Source organism: Puma concolor, chromosome A1 (genome assembly GCF_028749965.1).
Source record: "Puma concolor isolate L17-30 chromosome A1, mPumCon1.1.hap2, whole genome shotgun sequence".
Lineage (NCBI taxonomy): Eukaryota > Metazoa > Chordata > Mammalia > Carnivora > Felidae > Puma > Puma concolor.
Window position 1 is genome coordinate 105530624 of NC_141667.1, and position 14727 is coordinate 105545350.

The following is a 14727-nucleotide window of genomic DNA, read 5'->3' on the forward strand; positions in this document are numbered from 1 at the left end:
GCTTGCTTGCTCCAGCTGTCCTCCTGGGAGAAAATGTCACTGAGGTAAGTGGAGGAGCCTGGAGTGTTGCTTGCAGAAGTGGGCAAGGAGGAATGGGATTCTGCATGGTTCCAGGCGGGAGCCCACGGCTGCCCCTGGCATCTGTCTAGCAGCCCCCAGGGAAGTGGAATGTTAAGGCTGAGAGAGAGTGAGTGGGGAACTCCAACGATACGAGGGCCTGTTGGTGGGTCCCAGCCCAGTGACTGCTTTCCAGAGAGCCTGGTAATAGGTGGGTAGCCCAAGGATTTCACTGCCATCAGTCGTGCGTGTTTCCTTTATCCCTTCCTTCTTCCTCACAGGGCTTACCTAAGGCCACCTTCTCAGGGTGGTTAGGAGGATAAAGGCTTTCTTCCAGCTGCCCCGGAGAGTTAAAATGTAAACGTGTCGGCCTGGTTCTCCGTTTCTTTTCCCCCTCTCGTTCATTTGGTCTGCTTGCCTTCTCCCACCTGCTGGCTGCTTCCTCGGATCCTCCCCTTACAGGGGCCTCTCTTTTCCCCTTGGCCTGATCTAGCCCTCTTGTAATATTGTGTTGCCTAGAACAACTTTTGATAAATGCTCTGAGTAATGGCTCTTTGTATGACTCTTCCTCCTTGGTACATCTTCACTACTCCACAGAGATGTCTTCTCCGTGTGATTGTTTCTTATCAATGCTACAGTCCCTGGCCACTCTCTGCATGCCAGGCACTGAGCTAAGTTTGTTTGTTTGTTTTGTTTTTGTAAATTTTTAAAAAAAATTTTTACCTTTATTTATTTATTTTTAAGAGACAGAGAGAGACAGAGCACAAGCGGGGGAGGGGCAGAGAGAGGAGACACAGAATCCCAAGCAGGCTCCAGGCTCCGAGCTGTCAGTACAGAGCCCGACGCGGGGCTCGAACTCACAAACCGTGAGATCATGACCTGAACCGAAATCTGACGCTCAACCGACTGAGCCACCCAGCCACCCCCGTTGGTTTTGTTTTTTAAATTTTGTTAATATCTATTTTCGAAGGAGAGAGAGAGAGAGAGCGTGAGCGAGGAGGGGCAGAGAGAGAGGAAGACACAGAATCCAAAGCAGGTTCCAGGCTCCGAGCTGTTAGCACAGAGCCCAGTGTGGGGCTCGAACCCACAAGCTGTGAGATCATGACCCGAGCCGAAGTCACATACTCAACCAACTGAGCCACCCAGGTGCCCCACTGAGCTGTTTTTTACATAGGTTTGTTTGTTTCCATTTAATTCTCCTAACCCTGCATGAAACAGGTATTATTATTGAACCCATTTCACAGATCAAGAAGAAATCAGAGGGGTCACCAAGAGTTTAAGTGACAGTTTTTTAGTAAATGTGTTGTGTTCCAGAATATTATAGCAGATTCCCATTGAGGAGGTCCTAAGGGTAGGTTACTCCCAAACTTTCATGTGGTCATTCCCCATACTGTGAGCTTCAGGTAGAGGGATGACAGAAAAGGACCTATTCTGAGTTATCTGTTGGCAAGGTGAGTAGGTTATAGGGAAGGCCATACCATGTGTGGGGAACAAGCAGAAGACACAGTGCCACAGGCCTCTTGTCAACCCCAGATGTGTCTTGTTTAGTAAAATGCAATGGTTGAGCTATATTACTTCCAAGAATGTGTCCAACTATGAAAGCCTATAAATATACAAAAGCTTTAGAAAAGCAGAAGTCTCGTTTGATCTTAGCTGCTCCCCCTTTGTGTTTGTAAACAGGGAGTCCAGCCTTCCTGTGGACTAGTAGACCAGTGAGGCATATGACCTTGAGTGACGCAGAGGGTGTGGCTGATCATTCTCTGCCATGAGGGGAGTATCCAATGGCAGAAAGGAAAATTTAGCTGAAATGGTTTGCTAACACTCTACTCAACTAAATTCCTGTTTTATAGTCCTGCAGACAGGGATGCTTAAAGCTCTTACCCCTACGTGCCTTCTCTCTTTGCTATGGTCCAAACTGGGAAAACATGTTTCACATCCAAAGCCTTGAGGAAGCCACAGTGTTGGGCCGAACTCTAGGCAAACTTCAGCGGAGGTGTTGGTCCTTCTTGGCAGGTGATGGCGCCCCCCGCGGCCTAGAGGTCCAGCGCCCGCGGCGAGCCACAGACAGCCCTTCCGTTGTGTCCCACCGACAGTCCTGGGAACAGTGAATATGTTGGTGCCGCTAGCCAAGCTGTCCTGCCCGGCATATCAGTGCTTTCATGCCTTAAAAATTAAGAAAAGTTATCTACCTCTGTGTGGTACAAGATGGTCTTCAACTTCTGTTGTACCTCGAATTACTACCCACTATACTATTTATCCCCGGGATAAAGACAAGCGATGGGAAGGAGTGAACATGGAGAGGTTTGCGGAAGAAGCAGATGTAGTTATCGTTGGCGCAGGCCCCGCAGGACTCTCTGCAGCAGTCCGTCTAAAGCAGCTGGCTACTAAACATGAAAAGGACATCCGTGTGTGTCTCGTAGAGAAAGCTGCTCAAATAGGAGCTCATACTCTCTCAGGGGCCTGCCTGGATCCACGTGCTTTTGAAGAATTATTCCCAGACTGGAAGGAGAAGGGAGCTCCACTTAACACTCCCGTAACAGAAGACAGATTTGGAATTTTAACGGAGAAATACAGAATTCCAGTGCCAATTCTTCCAGGTCTTCCAATGAATAATCATGGCAATTACATTGTCCGCTTGGGACATTTAGTAAGCTGGATGGGAGAACAAGCAGAAGCCCTTGGTGTTGAAGTATACCCTGGTTATGCTGCTGCTGAGGTCCTTTTTCATGAAGATGGTAGTGTAAAGGGGATTGCCACTAACGATGTAGGGATACAAAAGGATGGTGCCCCAAAGACAACATTTGAGCGAGGACTAGAACTACATGGCAAAGTTACAATTTTTGCAGAGGGTTGCCATGGACATCTAGCCAAGCAACTATATAAGAAGTTTGATTTGAGAGCCAACTGTGATCCCCAAACCTATGGAATTGGACTCAAGGAGTTATGGATTATTGATGAAAAGAAGTGGAAACCTGGAAGAGTAGATCACACTGTTGGTTGGCCCTTGGACAGACATACTTATGGAGGCTCTTTCCTCTACCATTTAAATGAAGGTGAACCTCTGGTAGCTCTTGGTTTTGTGGTTGGTCTAGACTACCAGAATCCGTATCTGAGCCCATTTAGAGAGTTCCAGAGGTGGAAACACCATCCCAGCATTCGGCCGACATTGGAAGGTGGAAAAAGAATTGCATATGGAGCCAGAGCTCTGAATGAAGGTGGCTTTCAGTCTATACCAAAGCTCACCTTTCCTGGTGGTTTACTAATTGGTTGTAGCCCTGGTTTCATGAATGTTCCCAAGATCAAAGGTTCCCACACAGCAATGAAAAGTGGAATTTTGGCAGCAGAATCTATTTTTAATCAACTAACTGGTGAAAATCTCCAATCAAAGACAATAGGACTTCACGTAACTGAGTATGAGGACAATTTGAAGAAATCATGGGTGTGGAAAGAGCTATATTCTGTTAGAAATATAAGACCATCCTGCCATGGAATACTGGGTGTATATGGAGGGATGATTTACACTGGAATCTTTTACTGGATACTTAGAGGAATGGAGCCATGGACTCTAAAACATAAAGGTTCTGACTCTGATCAGTTCAAGCCATCCAAGGACTGCACACCTATTGAGTATCCAAAACCTGATGGACAGATCAGCTTTGACCTTTTGTCATCTGTGGCCCTAAGTGGTACTAATCATGAACATGACCAGCCAGCACATTTAACCTTAAAGGATGACAGTATTCCTGTAAACAAAAATCTGTCAATATATGATGGACCAGAACAGCGATTTTGCCCTGCAGGAGTTTATGAATTTATACCTTTGGAACAAGGTGATGGATTTCGGTTACAGATAAATGCTCAGAATTGTGTGCATTGTAAAACATGTGATATTAAAGATCCAAGTCAGAATATTAACTGGGTGGTACCTGAAGGCGGTGGAGGACCTGCTTACAATGGAATGTAAACTGCAACTGATTTCATTTGCAGGCACTTGTGAGAGTTTCTTTAAAATGTATGTCAAGCTAACTAAGCATTTAGAAGTCAACAGGTTGTCAAACTATCTTACCACATATTACTGATCAGAATGTTCATAAAATTATCAACGAAATAAAAATTTTATACTTACACCTAAAAAAAAAAACAAAAAAAAAACAAAAAAAAAAAAAACAAAGCCTTGAGAGCTGCCCTCTAATCAGGGATTTACAAAGTGTGAGCCCGATCCTGTGGCCAAGTGCCATTTCCTATCTCCTGGAAACTGGGTTCTTCTGGAAATGGAGGTAGCATTGGAAAGAAGCTATGATGGGGAGAATGTGGAAAAAAGAAATCATAGAAAGCATGGGGGCTTCTTCTCTACCCAAAGCTTGGCTCCAAATAGCTGGGAAGCTCTTGAACTGGGTGAGAATGGCATATTCCAATGGGAACTGTGAGCTAAGAGGAAGCAACCTGAGTCATCATCTTTCCGTCTGACTTCAAAACCTTCTTTGGAGAGAGACAAAGATGTCCAGAGGAAGGCTGAGGCTAAAGAAGGAGAAGGAAAAGAAATTTAATTTGGAGATAGCATGTACATTTCCATCACCTAGCTCAGGTAGCATGGCTCCTGTGCTCAGGATGCCCAGGGCAATAGGTGAATTATCTGTGATCCCAGTGAGAGGCTAGAGATCTAAGCTGGTGTCAGCTTGAACCCTACTCAGTCTAGTAGTTACGCCAATGATCCATTACTCAGGGGAAGGGAATGAAATGAAAGCTCTGTTGCTACTTTCCTTACACCCCACTGGTTTAACAGAGGGCCATGGTAGAAAATATCCCAAACTAGAAGTCAGATGACCAGGGTCCTTGGCCAGGCACTATCATGCATTAGCAATGTGATCCTGGCCATCCTGCCTCATCTTTCTGAGCCTGTGCACGCTCGTTTGTGAAGTGTAGATTGTTGTACCCATTCTTCCTACCTCGTATCAGGTGGTTTATGAGGTTGAACTTGAAAGGCTGAATATTAAACACTGAGAGAATGAGTATGGTAGTGTCTTAGGATTAGTGGCTTCCAAAAAACAATAAATGTTTATTGTAGTATGTCAGAAATTTGGGGGAAGTTAAGCTGAGTGGCTGGGGTTTGAGAATTCTCAGGAATTTGCAGTCAATATAGCTTCCAGGGCTGTGTCATCTGAGGTTTGACTAGGGGTTGAGGATTTGGTTCTCAGACAGTGTCCTCACATGGCTGGCAAGTTGATGCTGGCTTTTTTTTTTTTTTTGACAGGAGGCCTTAGTTCTTCACCATATGGACCTCTCAGGGCTACTTGAATGTTCTCGTGACATCCAGCATGTTTCCCCCAGTGCAGACTTCCCCTGGTTACATGGGTCAGCCAGATTCAGTGTGGAAGGGACTACCTAGGACCATAAATACCAGGGGTCAAGAATCCCTGGAACCATCATAGAGGCCATTCCGTAAGCTGGCTACTGCCATTGTCATCAGCTTTATCACTGAGAATATTGCTGTAAGGTGGAACTTTTCCAGCTTACGCGTTGACTTTGGCTAAAATTCAGGCTTTCTTTCAGCACAGCATTTCTTTCTGTTCACTGAACTTATGACTCCAAAATGTATTTTTTATTTATTTATTTTTCAAAATGTATTTTTTAAAGGCCATTTTGAGAGCAGGGGCGAGTAGGGAGGCAATGCAAATGATGGGAAAGAAAAGGCAAGGAAGTATCATGGATACTTACAAAGAGCAATGACTAAGGATTGGGCAAAGGGGCTCAGAAAAGTTTCAGGAATGCTAAGTCAATATTGTCTTTGCGAGCCTTCACTGTGCCTACCCTTGAGACAAAGCAGTAACAGAACCAACCTTAACCAATAGTTTCAAATTTCCACCCCAGCAAACCTGTGATTAGTTCTGCCAACAAAAGGCAAATGCAGGCTTGACTTCCTGTGGTGTGTCCAGCGCAGGCTCCGTAAGCGGTCAGCCATCATGGAAATGGTTGGCAAAAGTGGCCAAATCAGAAAAGAAAGCGTTAGGTTCAGCGACCTCCCTTCTGCTCTGAGAATTGCATGGTTTTTTTTCACAATAGTGGAATACAATCAAATCTTGACCGGGGCGCCTGGGTGGCTCAGTCAGTTAAGCATCTGACTGCAGCTCAGGTCATGATTTCACAGCTTGTGAGTTTGAGCCCTGCATCGGGCTCTGTGCTGACAGCTTGGAGACTGGACCCTGCTTCAGATTCTGTGTCTCCCTCTTTCTCTCTGTCCCTCCCCTGCTCACACTCTGTCTCTCTCTCTCTCTCTCTCAAAAAATAAGCATTAAAAAAAAATTTTTTTTTAAATCTTGATGGGATTTCTCAAAGGTTTCCTTTCACTTTTTGTCTCAATCAAAATTAAAAAAAATAAAATGTCAAAAAAGAATACTCCTTATATTTATAGGTTTTTTTTTTAAACTTAATAAATGAATTTCACAGGTATTTATATAATACCACTAATGTGCCCGAGGCCTTTGTGAGAGTGGGGAGGGGGCACAGTGAAGAGAAAATTAAAAACACTGCCTTCAGGAAATATATGGTGTGTGTGGGAATGACAGAGGATTAAACGAAAAGAGCTGAAAGGGGCTATGAAGCCACAGGGGCAAACACCATTGACTGGCTGACCCAGGAGTCAGTCTAGTACCTTCTCCTTGCCCACCTTCCACTATAGATTAAGAAGTGAGGTACTCTCTTTCCTGGCCTCACTGGAAGCTGGGAATGTCCACATAACCCAGTCTTGGCCAAGGAGATATAAAGTCTGCTGAAGGCATTTGGGAAAGTTTCCTCTTCCTTTATAAGGGACCCAGTGTAAGAAGAGGGCTCATTCCTTCCTCTCCTTCCTGCCTTGAATGTGGATCTAATGGCTAATATGGAGGAGTTATCTTGTGACCATGAAGCATCAAAGATGAGGCCAAAAAAACTATATGTAAAGCATGAAAGGAACCTCAGTCATGGATGGCATTGTTGTATCACCAAACTGACCCCAACTGCCTGCCTCCAGATTTCTAGTAATATTTATTTCATCATTTTTTTTAACATTTATTCATTTTTGAGAAAGAGAAAGAGAGTGTTAGTGGGAGAGGGGCAGAGACAGGAGGAGACACAGAATCTGAAGCAAGCTCCAGGCTCTGAGCAGTCTGCCCAGAGCCCAAGACGAGGCTCAAATTCATGGACTATGAGATTATGACCAGAGCTGAAGTTGGATGCCCAACCAACTGAACCACCCAGGCGCCCCTCTGATAATATTTATTGAAGCCACTTTTTAGGTGGCTTTTCTCATATTTGAAAATTATTCCTAACTGAAATGGAAGATAGAACTTAAGGCCAAATGAGAGTGTTAGAAAGTAAATGTAATGAAAAATCAGTGAGAAGGAGTGGAGAGTAAAGGGAGGGCTGGTTAGAGGAATCGGAGTCCATGGGGAGCACTTGGATAGGTGGAAATGTAGCTCAGGGATGAAGAATGGCATTCTAGAATGGATGCACTGAAATCTGTTTACTGTTGTCACCAAATCTGTATCTTTGAGGACGAGGTTGTTATGAGTCCCTGTTCCCTAAGATGTGACACACGGCTAAAGACATTTCATATAATTGAAGATAATACAGGCTTCTCGTGTCTGAACACAGGCTCCGGCATGAGGTAGACATGGTTTTGGGTCCCAGCTGTATCACAAACTGGCTGCATGAGTTTTTAACATTCTATACAACCTTGTTAAAGCTTCAGCTCCCTCATCTGTAAACTCCAGGCAAAAAAAATTAAATAAGGTAACACAAATATGGCACATAGAGCTCAGTACAAAGCAGTCAAGACAATGAGTGGCAGTTATTATCATTACTGTGACCAGATATTATATTGTCCTTCTTTACATGCCATCATAGGGATGCTTTCTTTTTTTTTTTTCAATATATGAACTTTATTGTCAAATTGGTTTCCATACAACACCCAGTGCTCATCCCAAAATGTGCCCTCCTCAATACCCATCACCCACCCTCCCCTCCCTCCCACCCCCCATCAACCCTCAGTTTGTTCTCAGTTTTTAAGAGTCTCTTATGCTTTGGCTCTCTTCCACTCTAACCTCTTTTTTTTTTCCTTCCCCTCCCCCATGGGTTTCTGTTAAGTTTCTCAGGATCCACATAAGAGTGAAACCATATGGTATCTGTCTTTCTCTGTATGGCTTATTTCACTTAGCATCACACTCTCCAGTTCCATCCATGTTGCTACAAAGAGCCATATTTCATTCTTTCTCATTGCCACATAGTACTCCATTGTGTATATAAACCACAGTTTTTTTATCCATTCATCAGTTGATGGACATTTAGGCTCTTCCCATCATTTGGCTATTGTTGACAGTGCTGCTATAAACATTGGGATACGAGTGCCCCTATGCATCAGTACTCCTGTATCCCTTGGGCAAATTCCTAGCAGTGCTATTGCTGGGTCATAGGGTAGGTCTATTTTTAATTTTTTGAGGAACCTCCACACTGTTTTCCAGAGTGGCTGCACCAGTTTGCATTCCCACCAACAGTGCAAGAGGGTTCCCATTTCTCCACATCCTCTCCAGCATCTATAGTCTCCTGATTTGTTCATTTTGGCCACTCTGACTGGCATGAGGTGATATCTGAGTGTGGTTTTGATTTGTATTTCCCTGATGAGAAGCGACGTTGAGCATCTTTTCATGTGCCTGTTGGCCATCCGGATGTCTTCTTTAGAGAAGTGTCTGTTCATGTTTTCTGCCCATTTCTTCACTGGGCTATTTGTTTTTTGGGGGGTGTGGAGTTTGGTGAGCTCTTTATAGATTTTGGATACTAGCCCTTTGTCCGATATGTCCTTTGCAAATATCTTTTCCCATTCCGTTGGTTGCCTTTTAGTTTTGTTGGTTGTTTCCTTTGCTGTGCAGAAGCTTTTTATCTTCATAAGGTCCCAGTTGTTCATTTTTGCTTTTAATTCCCTTGCCTTTGGGGATGTGTCAAGTAAGAAATTGCTACGGCTGAGGTCAGAGAGGTCTTTTCCTGCTTTCTCCTCTAGGGTTTTGATGCTTTCCCGTCTCACATTCAGGTCCTTCATCCATTTTGAGTTTATTTTTGTGAATGGTGTGAGAAAGTGGTCTAGTTTCAATCTTCTGCATGTTGCTGTCCAGTTCTCCCAGCACCATTTGTTAAAGAGACTGTCTTTTTTCCATTGGATGTTCTTTCCTGCTTTGTCAAAGATTAGTTGGCCAAACGTTTGTGGGTCTAGTTCTGGGGTTTCTATTCTATTCCACTGGTCTATGTGTCTGTTTTTGTGCCAATACCATGCTGTCTTGATGATTACAGCTTTGTAGTAGAGGCTAAAGTCTGGGATTGTGATGCCTCCTGCTTTGGTCTTCTTCTTCAAAATTACTTTGACTATTCGGGGCCTTTTGTGGTTATAGGGATGCTTTCTTAACCCTCTGGAACCTGAATGTTCCATCTATCAAATAAGAATGTCATCTCTCACCCTTTCAAAGTAACACCAGCATTCTTCCCAGAGCTAGAACAAATAATCCTAAAATTTGTATGGAACCATAAAAGACCCCAAACAGCCAAAGCAATCTTGAAAAAGAAAACCAAAGCAGGAGGCATCATAATCCTGGACTTCAAGCTATACTACAAAGCTGTAATCATCAAGACAGTATGGTACTGGCATAAGAACCGACACTCAGATCAATGGAACAGAATAGAGAACCCAGAAATGGACCCACATACGTATGGCCAACTAATCTTTGACAAAGCAGGAAAGACTATCCAATGCAATAAAGACAGTCTCTTCAGCAAGTGGTGCTGGGAAAACTGAAGAGCGACATGCAGAAGAATGAACACAAAAATAAACTCAAAGTGGATGAAAGACCTCAATGTAAGACAGGAAGCCATCAAAATCCTCGAGGAGAAAGCAGGCGAAAACCTCTTTGATCTTGCCCGCAGCAATTTCTTACTCAACATGTTTCCGGAGGCAAGGGAAACAAAAGCAAAAATGAACTACTGGGACCTCATCAAAATAAAAAGCTTCTGCACAGCAAAGGAAACAATCAGCAAAACTAAAAGTCAACTGACAGAATGGGAGAAGATATTTGCAAACGACATATCAGATAAAGGGCTAGTATCCAAAATCTACAAAGAACTTATCAAACTTAACACCCAAAAAACAAACCATCCAGTGAAGAAATGGGCAAAAGACATGAATAGACACTTCTCCAAAGAAGGCATCCAGATGGCCAACCAACACATGAAAAAGTGCTCAACATCACTCATCATCAGGGAAATACAAATCAAAACCACAATGAGATACCACCTTACATCTGTCAGAATGGTTAACATTAACAACTCAGGCCACAGCAAATGTTGGCGAGGATGTGAAGAGAGAGGATGTCTTTTGGATTGTTGGTGGGAATGCAAGCTGGTGCAGCCACTCTGGAAAACAGTATGGAGGTTTCTCAAAAAACTAAAAATAGAACTACCCTATGACCCAGCAATTGCACTACTATGCATTTATCCAAGGGATACAGGTGTGCTGTTTTGAAGGGACACATGCACCCCCATGTTTATAGCAGCACTATCAACAATAGCCAAAGTATGGAAAGAGCCCAAATGTCCATCGATGGATGAATGGATAAAGAAGATGTGGTATATATATGCAATGGAGTATTACTCAGCAATCAAAAAGAATTAAATCTTGCTATTAGCAACCATGTGGATGGAACTGGAGGTTATTATGCTAAGTGAAATCAGAGAAAGACAAAAGTTGTATGACTTCACTCATATGAGGACTTTAAGAGACAAAACAGATGAACATAAGGGAAGGGAAACAAAAATAATATAAAAACAGGGAGGGGGACTAAACAAAAGAGACTCATAAATATGGAGAACAAACTGAGGGTTGCTGGAGGGGTTGTGGGAGGGGGGATGGACTAAATGGGTAAGGGGCATTAAGGAATCTACTCCTGAAATCATTGCTTCACTATATACTAACTAATTTGGATGTATATTTTACAAAATAAAAAAATAAAGTTAAATTTAAAAAAAGGGAAGTCATCTCTCAAAGGTGCATTAAATATTCATGAAGGTCCTTGTGAAATTGTGTGAAGCAATTTTGCCTATATATAACATGAAATTTTATTTTATTTTATTTAGTCCTTCAAATACACTTTTGAGCTAAAAATCACTGTGTGATTTTTTTCTCCCCAGCAGAAGATATAAGAATTAGACAAGGAGACAAAGATCAAGTCTTTAAACAATGACCTTTACATTCAGTGAATGTTTCAGGGTTGCTATAGTCCGAAGTAAACTGTCTTAGATATTAACAGTTTCTAAAGGAGTTTGGACCTCAAGGCATGCTCTGGAAAATTCTGGGTCGTGAAGTTGTCTCTTTTAGTAAGACTTTCTTGTATTGTATCCGGTGTTCACTGTTAACAAAAGATGAAGGATATATGGGGAGATTGAGAGTAGGAAAAAGATGCCAAGTCAAGAAGAAACCTGGAAGCTGCCATCTGAATGTGCTTTTGAATTCTTGAAAACTCTCCGAGGGTTTCCAGATGACGGTTACTCAGGTAAGTGATTGAACTCCGAGCATTAACATGAACAAACGCATACATTTTCTCACCTCCACACATTTCTTCCTGCTTCGAACTGGGTGCCTTTCAAAATTTTCCCCTCCTTTATCCATGGTATTTCTTAAAAGCCTGTATGACACCCCCAATCAAAATGTGCTACTTTTGTTCTCCCTTAGATACTTGCTTTTCACATTTCAAAATCCCACAGGTATTCCATGCTCCCTGAAGGAAAATAAATAGATTAAAGAAGACAAGAGATAAAACACCAAAGGCAGTATCCCTCAAAGAATTGATAAATTCGGCTTCATTAAAATAAAAAACTTCTGCTCTGCAGAAGACATTATCAAGAAAATACAGAGGGAAGCCACAGACTGGGAGAAAATATTTGCAGAAGACATGTTTGATAAAGGATTATTATCTGAAATATACAAAGAACCCTTAAAACTCACCAATAAGAAAGCAACCCAACTAAGAATGAAGCCAAAAACCTTACAGACGTCTCACCAGAGGAGATATACAGATGGCAAGTGAGCATGTGAAAAGATGTCCCACGTCATATGTCATCTGGAAAATGCAAATGAAGGCAACAATGAGATGCCACTACATATCTGGTAGAAAGGCTCTTTCTGACTGCCAGCGGTTATGCTGGAGCTGACTCAAAACTCAACTTGCTGTATTTTCACTTATTTCGCAAGCTGGTTGTTCTACACGGCTGTTATTAAAAATTGAAGGATACAAACTTAAAATCAGATAAATTATATCTTAGGTAACAATTAAATCACATAAACTTATAACCAAATAAATATCCAACACCCATCACTTCCCCAATGTTTTACTATATGTTATTGTATGTGACCTTGAGGGCATTTTTCATGTGGAGTATCCGTATGGTGACAATGCTCTGTATTAGTGTGCTGCTTTGCGTATCTTCCCTATTCCACATTCAGTGACTTTTGGGAGAGCTGATGGTTGAATATTTTCCGTCATCCCCTGCTGACCTACCCTTCTAGCCTCAGTTTCTCTGAACTGGGGAGGGGTGGGATATGTTGTGGAATTCTGTTGAGGTTCGATAGCCACTTCATTCCCCGAGACACCTTTCCTTCTAACGCCTTTAATCATAGGCTGGTCAGAACCTCCTTCTACCCTATCCTGTCCTCAAAAATTTTTACCGAAATTCTTCAAAAGTTCTACGTATTGATGAAGGCTCTCTCCCCGAACCCCGCCCCCCACCACGTCTCCAAGGAAAAGACCAGAATACTTGGACTTCCAAAGATTCAGGGGTGTGATTGAGCTAAAATGTATCATTGGCATCTATCTTTGAGAGATGAAGTAAAAAAAAAAAAAATAAAGGTGACGTTAAAGATGAACTGGAACTAGGAAATCCCATAGGAGAATGATGAACAGAAAGTAGCTGCCTGTGGAGGAGGGCTCCAAACCAGACCAAGCTGACGACTAGATAAGAGGAGGCAGTGTCTGGTTCCCCATAGCTTTGAGACCTGCCTCTGCCACAGATGTCACAAGGACCTCTTGAAAAGTTGCATTAACTTTCATTTTGCACTAATGTTTATTCCCCATGTGCCAAAAGTAATGTTAATTGGCAAAAGAAATTTACCACTGAGATTCTGGCCTGGAACAGTCTAGGGAATGAGCTGTGGTCTGCAATTTTGTTGGCCTTTCCTCTTGAAGAGCTTTGCAGATCAGCTTTTTCAGTCATGTTAAAGTGAGTGCTGCCCAAGGGTGCTAGGAAATGGACAGGTACCATGAACAGGGTTTTAGAGCCAAGCCAGAGGACCTCCTTTCTAGATGAGCACCAGGCTTCTGCCACAGTTTGAATAAGAAAGCACTGTATGGAATAGTTCTCAGACGTTTTTAAATCAAGAACATTGTGTAAGAGCTACTGTGGTTTTTACAAAGGTCCCGTAGGCAGATTCCTCTCAAGTATTATCTGGACAAGGCAGATGCTTAACTCACAATGAACTACAAGTTCCTCTTATTGGAGCATTAAGTCTATGAAACCATAGCGTGGTTCTTTTTTTGCTTGGCTGATAGGAAGCTCTGTTTTCCTTTAATTATTGGAACTTTCCTTAGACATGATTTGTTTTCATTCTTAATAACTTCTCCCTTCTCCTCCTCCTTCACTACTTGTTTTGTGTCTATTTTATGTTGGCCTTTTTTTTTTAATCTTGTCATACTTGTATTTGTTATATGTTAAATGTTATAGAATATTTTTAAAGGATAATTATGTAATAGAACGGCCAATGGATCAGTGAAGTTAGTGTGTTGGATTATGAATAATCCAATGTGGGTACCTAAGATCTAATGAAAGTAAAACAATAAAATATTTTTTTGGAAGTCATTAAGGTTGTAAATAAATACTTTAGAAGCTAAGTAAACTCATTTTCAATGGTCTACCGTATGTCCAGCCCAATGCTAAGAATGATAGTAAATTGTAAGTTGTAGACACAGTTTACTGAGAATCTAATTTTATTGGATGGGGAAGTCTTACCAACAATTATAATTATTAGCTTCCATTATTAGATGCCAGCCATGTTCCAGGTGCATTCTAGACATTATCTTATTTACTCTATACCCTCGAGATTCTATTTCAGTAGGTCAGTTTTCCTATTAAATCGCTACCTACAGGTGGAACTGAGAGTTTCTAATCCAGAATAAAAGGAAAAGGTGTAACTGCATGCACTTCACATCCGATGCCAGGCAGAAGCCAGTGAGGCCGTGACATATGCCCATGAATGGAGGACAGCAGCCTGCCTGGAGAGAGGAAAGTATGAGGCCAGCTGATGGAACCACAGATGGGGACATTCAATTCTGGAGGAGAACTGGGAACGAAGATAATGCCTGTGACAGCACTTAAGGAAAAAGCAAAACCACTTCACCTTAAAAGTGATTGTACTAAGAGGCACTGTGGCCTTGCCACAAAAATAGTAGCTCTCCTGAAGGCTGGAGAGGAGTGTTAAGGGCTGAAAACCCTAGCCCCCATTGTGATATTTGGAGATGTGTTGCAGACTGAGTCTCGAGTTCTCTCTTGTCCAGCAAGAGAGCGGACACAGAACTGAATAGGGGAGTGCGGTAGGGTCCCCACCCT

At 42.4% G+C, this 14727-nt stretch overlaps 1 pseudogene; it reads left to right on the forward strand.

The window, feature by feature from the left end:
* The first annotated feature begins 2012 nt into the window (after nucleotides 1-2012).
* Nucleotides 2013-4182, forward strand: LOC147584348 (electron transfer flavoprotein-ubiquinone oxidoreductase, mitochondrial pseudogene; annotated as a pseudogene).
* Nucleotides 4183-14727: the final 10545 nt, after the last annotated feature.